Here is an 8,350-nt window from a genome sequence, read left to right as displayed (position 1 = left end):
TTGTTGTTGTTGTTGTTGTTGCAGCATAGGTTATCTACAATTGGGAGGATTCAGATTATCTACAGTTTTTCAATAAATTTCACCATGAAGTTTCTAAAATCCTATCTATTCATTTTGAAGTGAGTATATTAGATTTTATCATGTCATCAGCTTTGTAAATAGCATTTATTATCAGTGTTATGGTATTTATTTAGATTTTAAATGATGTGGTCAAATTCATTCCCTTACCATGATAAGTATGAAATAGTGGAATTTTTGAGAAACAAACACACACACAAGAGAGAGAAAATGGGTTCTAATACAAAAGCACGCCACAACTTCACTTAAAAGCTAAAAGTAGTGGAATTAATAGGACAAAAGTCACAAAATACCAATTTCTCTTATAATAAAATAAATAAATAAATAAATAAATAACACTAATTCCTCTTCTTCTTCTTTTCCTCCAAAAGCCAATTTTTCATTCACTCATAATTGGAAAAAATTAGAGGGAATGAAATATAGTTTAATGAATTTGGAACGAAATTCTTATAATTCCATTTATATTTTACAAATTTACTATGATTCACTTTTAATATTGTTTGCCTCACTTTACTCATTTCACATTTTGAGATGAGAGATTTGAATCATAAATGTCTCAATTGAAAAAACTAAATAGCCTTAAACGAAACTCTTGGCATCATTTTTTTATTTTTCATATTCATTATCGAAATTAGAGTTTGGAATATTGTTCCAAGTTCCAACAGTAACGTAAATGGCTAAATGGGTGATAATGTGATATGCCTAGGCCTACAACAACAATACAGCCCCCCTTTCCACCTTTCTAGTCAATGCTTATCAACAACCCACATCATTTATTCCCACGGTGATTACGATCACATAGTCGCAATACTATGATAGCTACATAATATATATCCGGACAAAATAAAAGTCAATAACACTATCTTTTTTAGATATATGGAATCCACAAAATTACATGTTAGATTTTCATGTAAATCAATAGTCGTACAACAAAAGTATGAAATTCGGAACGCTATTGATAATGAATATATAGGTGATATTGCAAATGGTATACCAACTTTCGTGTTGAATAATGGATATATTCTACAATGTGTGTACTTGGTGGGTGAGCCAAGCCATCATATTCTAATATAGGACAGGAAAGACAAAGGGACATTGGTGCATTTGTGTTTTTGGTAAACATGGGGTTAATCAGTCAAGTTGCTATACTATGTCTGGGTATATGCACGTTAGAAATGCTTTCTAAAGTGCCAATACCATATCTTTCATATTGATTCGGATTTAATATCCACATCTATTGGGACCAAACATGTTAATCGAGATATTTATAAGGCATTATGCTATTACTAAAGATACTACAAATGTTAATCGAGATATTTATATGCACATTAGAAATGCTTTTTAAAGTGCAAATATCATATCTTTCATATTGATTCAGATTTAATATCCACACCTTTCAATTTATTGGGACCAAACATGTTAATCAAGATATTTATAAGGTGTTATGCTATTACTAAAGATACTACAAATCTTATCATATAACATTTACATTGTTAGATTATGTCATAAAACTTGTGGTAGTTTTAATATTTTTAATGTAAATATTATATCATAAAATTTTGAGTATTGAAACTTTTGAGTAGGGGTGTCCAGCCCACCTGCCCAAACTCGACCCGTAACCACTTGATTCGACTACTCCAATGGTCAAACTCGAGTCCCAATCTTCAAAAACCCAACGAGTTCTCTGCACAATTTGGCAGAAATCTCGCCAGATCCGATGAGATCTCACCAAATCTTAGATGGATCTAGCTAGATCTTGCCGTGTTTCGGTCGATTTCGACAGTTTTCGATTTCACCCAAAACCAACTACAACCTAACAGCGACTCAAACTGACAAACCCAATACTATTATGGGTTGGTTGCGGGTTGGGCACAAACTCGACCCAAACCGATGCGTAGACAACCCTACTTTTAAGGTTATTTCTTTATTTATTTTTATTATTTTGAAACTTACTTTTTAGTTAAATTCTTAAATTAAGTATTAAATTATAAATCATTTCTTTATAAATGGGGGTGGCCCTCTGACATTTTAAAAACTTTATTCTTCTCTTGTATTTTATTAATAAAAATAAAAAGTATCAATTATTTGTAAATTTTACTCAATTTTCCATTGGAATAAGATTCTCTTTCAATTAAGGGTGTGTGTATATGTCGGGTTGGGGATTTTTCAACCTAAGCCGAGCTTGTTGAGTTGAGAAAATCTCAACCTAATCCATGTGGATCAGTTTGGGTTGGATCCTTGGATTATGCTTATGTGCTTCATGCCTTGGTAAAAATTTGAACTTTCATTAATTAATTATTAAATTACATTTTTTTACTAAGTTGTTATAATTCACATAAAAAGCTTTAACCGTGTTGCGAATTTCCAAATTCATCAAGCTAATTTTTTAAATACCTAAATGAATCAAACAAAAAATAAATAAATAGGGGAATAAAATTCTCAATCCACTAACCCACAAAAACCAAATAGGGGCATTGGGTGGGGTTAGGTCAGTTTTGTCGGGTTAGTGGGTTAAATGCACACCCTTCCTTTAATTTTTATTTATATGTAAGACACATGGTGTTCAAATATCAAATAAATATCATATTTCTCAAATCCAATTAAAAATAAGAGGAAATTTAATGATTCTATTGAAGGAGATAATTTCCTGCTATATATAAACCCATTAACTTTACGAGTGTTTAAAACATGTGTATTCAATAATATATAAATATCGTAAAATCTCTTTTTCTTTCCCAACAACAAACTCTTACTTTTTTCCGTTTCATATTTATAAAGTATGCAAAAATGCATGATCTTTTTCATTTTCAATTAGAAGAAAAGATGCTATAATTTTACGGTTAAAAGTTTGGGCTATGTTATACTCTTTCATTAATAAACAGAATAAAAGTTTTTCTTTCAATATTGTTATTGTTATATTTCTCTTATATTACATTGAATATGTTAAGATGTAAAAATGATATTTATCAAGAGTTGAATCTCTCTTCGCCACGGTTATAAGTAATAACTATCAAACTTTTTAAAAATTATTTATTATTGGGACAATTGCACTAATCTCCTATAAGGCTTGTTTGGTTTGAGGGAGGGGGGGGGGGGAATGGGAAGTAGAGTAGAGTAAATAGTAGAGTAAAATTGGCTAAAAATAGACTAATTTTGAATTAAATATACTCTTTCCTACTCTCTCTCCCTCTCTTTCAATCCAAACGGACCAATAAGGGGCTATTTGGTTTTTTGAAAACAATCACTCATCACTCCTTACTCAATTTTCGTCACTCATCACTCATCACTTATCACTCTTCACTCATCACTTATCACTCTTCACTCATCACTTAAAATTCCCCAATTTTCTAACCTCACACGTTTGGCACATATTTTCAGTTCTCATCACTCAATTATTTTTACTGTTTTGTAGGACCCACACATTGACTCAAATAAGACTTTTCTCTCCTTTTTTTTCTTTTTCCCCTGACTCTTACATCTTTCTCTGCCTCTCCTTTTTTATTTTCCCCTTCGTCTTTCTCTGGAACAACTGTTAGCCTTTATTGGTTTTGTCTCTCCCTGTTCTAAGCCTAAAAACTCCCATGACCTTGTAGTGTTCAAAGAATACTTTCTTGGGTTGCTTTGATATACCGATACTACTTCCTTTAATTTTGTTTAAAACCATTGTTTCAATATTAGATATAAATAAAAAACAGAGATTAATGATTGGAAACAAACCCATGTGATGTTTTTGTTTATTACTAGATAGTTTGGAGGCTTCTTCAGGTGTGAGCACCGCAATGAAGCCATTGATGTTTTGCTTGTAACTATAAATAAGCGAGGCTCTAGCTTCTACCTCATTCTTTCTTACCGAGAGCAAATATGAATGATGGATGTCTTTTATCTTGTTCAATGTTTTTTCTCCACTGTGCTCTCCAAAGTACACTATGTAAACCTGTGGTGGCCAAAAATACATGGTGTTAAAAAAACCATTTGGAAGAATAATGAATCTTAAAAGCAACGAAGAGACCCATCAAAAGCAATGCCTCACGTGTGTTGCTCTAACCGTGGGTCTAGGTATGTGGATTTAATTACGGAAATTCCATTGGAATTGAGTTTTGATAACTTGAAAACACCTAAAATGTGTTTTCAGTTTCCATAACTCATCCCTCAAAAATTAGAGAATTAAGTGATGGAAACAAAACTTGGAAACACATCCAAACAAGGTTTCTCTTTGTGGGTCCCACCGTTTTTGAGTTATGGGTGATGAAAACAGAGTTATGGGTGATGGAAACACAAAAACCAAGGGGCTATTTGGTTTTTTTTTTTTCTTTCATCACTTGTCACTCCTCACTCAATTTTCGTCACTCATCACCCATCACTCATCACTCATCACTCATTACTCATCACTCGTTACTTAAAATACCCCAAATTCCTAACCCCGCCCATTTAGCAACTGTTTTCACTACACATCACTAAAATATTTCAACCTTTTTGTGGGTCCCATACCTAAGTTGAGTGACAGACCCTTCTCTTTAGGGTTTTCAGTTATTGCACTCCCTTCTCTCTAGTTTTGAATAAGACACTAATCTCCTCTAAATTGCAAACTATTTACATTTACCACTTATGAATGGCTTAAAAAAGGGCATTAAAATACTCCCCAAAAAAATGTTTTAATAAATCCCAAATTTCATATTATAGGGGTGTAGATGACATTTTTAAGTAGAGGGTAAAATAAAATATTCCAATTTTTTAAAAGTCTTCTTTAAGTTATAAATGAGAAGTCGACTTAAATAGTTTGCATTTTTGTGGAGGTGAATGTCTTATTTCAAACTAAATGGCGCGACTGTAATGATGAAAAAACTCATGAGAGGTCAACACAATTTACCCATATATTATTCAGGCTAATTACACTAACATCATTGAGCTATAGCAAAAACTAAACTAAATATACTCGATTTTCTATAATGACATTACACCCTTAAATTCTAAGAATAAATTGACACCTTGCTCTCCTTGACCTTTTTTTTCTTTCAATAATTTGATGATCACAATAACAGGGGAGGGACGATCTGAATCCTTAACACTTTCTTTAGAAATATCAATAAATATTAATTGAGTTACAAAACTTCACGCCCTCTTGATTTTATTTCAAGCTAAACTATGTTAAAACTTGCCATGAAATATTCATTTGAAAAGGCATATTTCTAATAAATCAAAAGTCAAACATCCAAACACCCTCTTTAATGTAACCAAACACTCCACCAGCTTACTTCATTTGACCAAACATTCCTTCTTCAAACTTTTATTTATTTTTCAGTTCTTTATTTACTATTTACGGTCAATGCCTAGGATATTTATTATTAACTTCCACAGGAAACTACATAAAAATCTTTTATGAAATTCTTTGATTCTTGTTTGCCTTCGTTTCCACCGTCTTAAGACAATCTTTCCAGATTGATTTCAACTATTACATTCTTTTTTAAAATAAACAATTTTCAAGCTATTGATCATTTTCGTAAACTATTTTATTTTCAGTTTTATAATCTTGCTAAAAATAACCTAATGATGATGTTTTTATGTTAATCAGGTTCTTCAGGTAATGGATCCAAGATTTTGTCATTGATTTTCAATAAATTTTATCATTTTAATTTTTTATTTGAATTTCAAAGTATTTCATTTTACATTAATTGACCTTGTTACTCTCTCTTCTTCTTCTTATTCTTCTTCTTCTTTTTCCAATATTTTTTTATGTGGATTAGTTGCTAATAAATTTCAAACGTATTGGTCAGAGCATTCACATCATATTATGCAAAAATTTATATTTATTTTAGAATAAAAACTTACTTTTTTCTATTTTACATACTCACTTTTCAAAATACTCTTTATCAAATTATCTATTTTACATTATATTTTATTAAAATATTATTTTCTTATCAAATTTTTATTATTATTCAAAATCAGCTTTCTCTTCCACTATTATTATTCAAACCAAAACAAGTAAATAATTATTAAAATATTAATTTGCAAAGCTACACTATCTATATAAATTTACACAATTAATATAGCATAAATGTATTTTTTGACAATAATACTTACACTGATGTGAAAGGCTTTGAGTGTCGGTTGGGTAATATTTGAGGTTCGTTATATTTTACAAGACTAATATAAATGCTCTAATAAGAATGGCAAAGAAGCAAAACGTAGAGGAGAATGCTTGTTTGGTTTTCATAAATAGGATGATCCGAGTGTTTGATTACGTCAAAGAAGGTGTATGAGAAGTTTGACTTTTGTTTTATCAAGAATATTCCTTAGAAAAGTAACATTATTCATCAATATTTAACACCGTTTTACCAAAAAGGGTGTTAAGGGGTGGAGTGTTTATTAAATTTGCTAATTTTGGGAGTATAGTGTCATTTTTGAAAAGTTGGCATGCTGAGTCTTTGTTACCTTGGGAGTGCCAATATAATTTACCATATATAAGTAGAAAAATGCTAGGACCACACTATTTTACACAATTTTAGCTACAACTCGTTATGTGGTGAGTTGTAAGTGGTAGAGGTATGATCCCACGTGGACCCACCACCACACATCTACCACTCACAACTCGTCATATGGCAAGTTGTGATTAAAATTATGTGAAATTGTGTGATCCTAGCATTGCTCATATAAGTATAGTGATGCAGAAATTTTACATATTTTTTAACAATTGTCAAGATAATATGTTATAGTTGGTACAATGTATAAAAAATCATATATTTGCTCTTTAGCTCCGGTAACGTTTTGCTCACCCCTAATCGGTGCCAACGTAGCCGCATCGTTGGTGGGGTAAACCAACTGAGCCGAGGTTGGTGAGTGTAGGGCGAGACGCGTTTTGATGCCGATGCGGTGCAAGCAAAGGAGGAGATGCCCGAAACCAATACACCCACCAAACAGACCGATATGATATAATCTTGATTTATATATAAATATATATATTTTTTCTTTTTCAATTTAACTGAAGCTATAAAACATCATCATTTTCACTTGGTTGTGAAAAAAAAAAAGCACCAAAATGTCGTCGTTTTGTGCTAGGTTACTAGCTTATTGATACTATAAATTCTTTCTTTTTTCTCTCCTCTCACCTTAACTTTATCTCTCTCTCACCTCTCGGCTCTCAACTCTCACCAAGTGCCGCTGACCAATCCACTTAGCCTAATCACGGCAAACTGCTGGTAAGTCTCTCTTTCTCCTCTTGCCCTTAAGTTCTTAAGATTCTCTCTCTCTCTCTCTCTCTCTCTCACTAAGATTCTAATTGTCTATTAATTGCAATTGAAAGAAAGAAAGAAATAATTTTTTTTTTTTAAAGAATGATTGTTCTATAATGATTTTTCTATAATTGATCTAATTGTCCTATAATGATTTTTTTTTAAAACTATTTGACCACGAAACCATTTGAATTTAGTATAAGCAATATTGGAACTAGGTCTCTTACTGGACAATGAGAGTAGTTGTTTTCTTTTGTAGGAAAAAATAAGACCAAAAAATGGTTTTATGAGGGAATACTCCATAAGAACATAGGCTTTTTAGAAATTAGGTCTACCCTCAGAAAAACAATGTCCTCCAAAACTTGTAGACTCTAAGGCTCCGCTTGGGAGTTCATAAGGGAATGGAATGAGATAATCATAAGGGAATAGAAAGGAATGGAATGGAATGTATTTAAGTAAGGGAAAGGAATGGAAAAGAATGGAATGGAATGGAATTAAGTAACCTTGTTTGGATGTTTTAAAATAAAGGAATGGAAAGGAATGAAAATGAATGGAATGTAAGTAATCCTGTTTGGAAGCAACATGGAGGGAATGGAATGAAATCATTTTATGACAATATTACTATTAAACCCCTGTTTTAAAATAAAGGGTTGAATATATAGGGGTATTTTAGGAGTTTTAGTAAAAAAATCATTAAATCTAATTTCATTCCCTTTCATTCCTCCCAATTTCAGGGGGAATGAAAATTTGAGATTTCCCTCCCACTTAAACTTCTAAACAAGGGAATGAACTTTCCATTCCCTCCATTAAAACTCCCAAACAAGAGAAGGGAAGAATATTATAAAATTATTCTTTTTATTCCTTTCCATTCCATTCCATTCCCTCCTCCCAAGCGGAGCCTAATTGTGCCACTTTAACCAGTCAACCTCTGAGATTTTTTGTGTGTACCGCTACCTTTCATATTTCTATCATCACCTCCCTTCCCCAACTACTTCACCCCATTTATTCCCCTATTAAATACTATAGAAGTCTTGTGTGATGGAGAT

This window comes from Quercus suber, unplaced genomic scaffold (genome assembly GCF_002906115.3).
Source record: "Quercus suber isolate HL8 unplaced genomic scaffold, Cork oak 2.0 scaffold_357, whole genome shotgun sequence".
Classification (NCBI taxonomy): Eukaryota; Viridiplantae; Streptophyta; class Magnoliopsida; order Fagales; family Fagaceae; genus Quercus; species Quercus suber.
The sequence above is the reverse complement of the archived record's forward strand: the minus strand, read 5'-3'. Positions refer to the sequence as shown.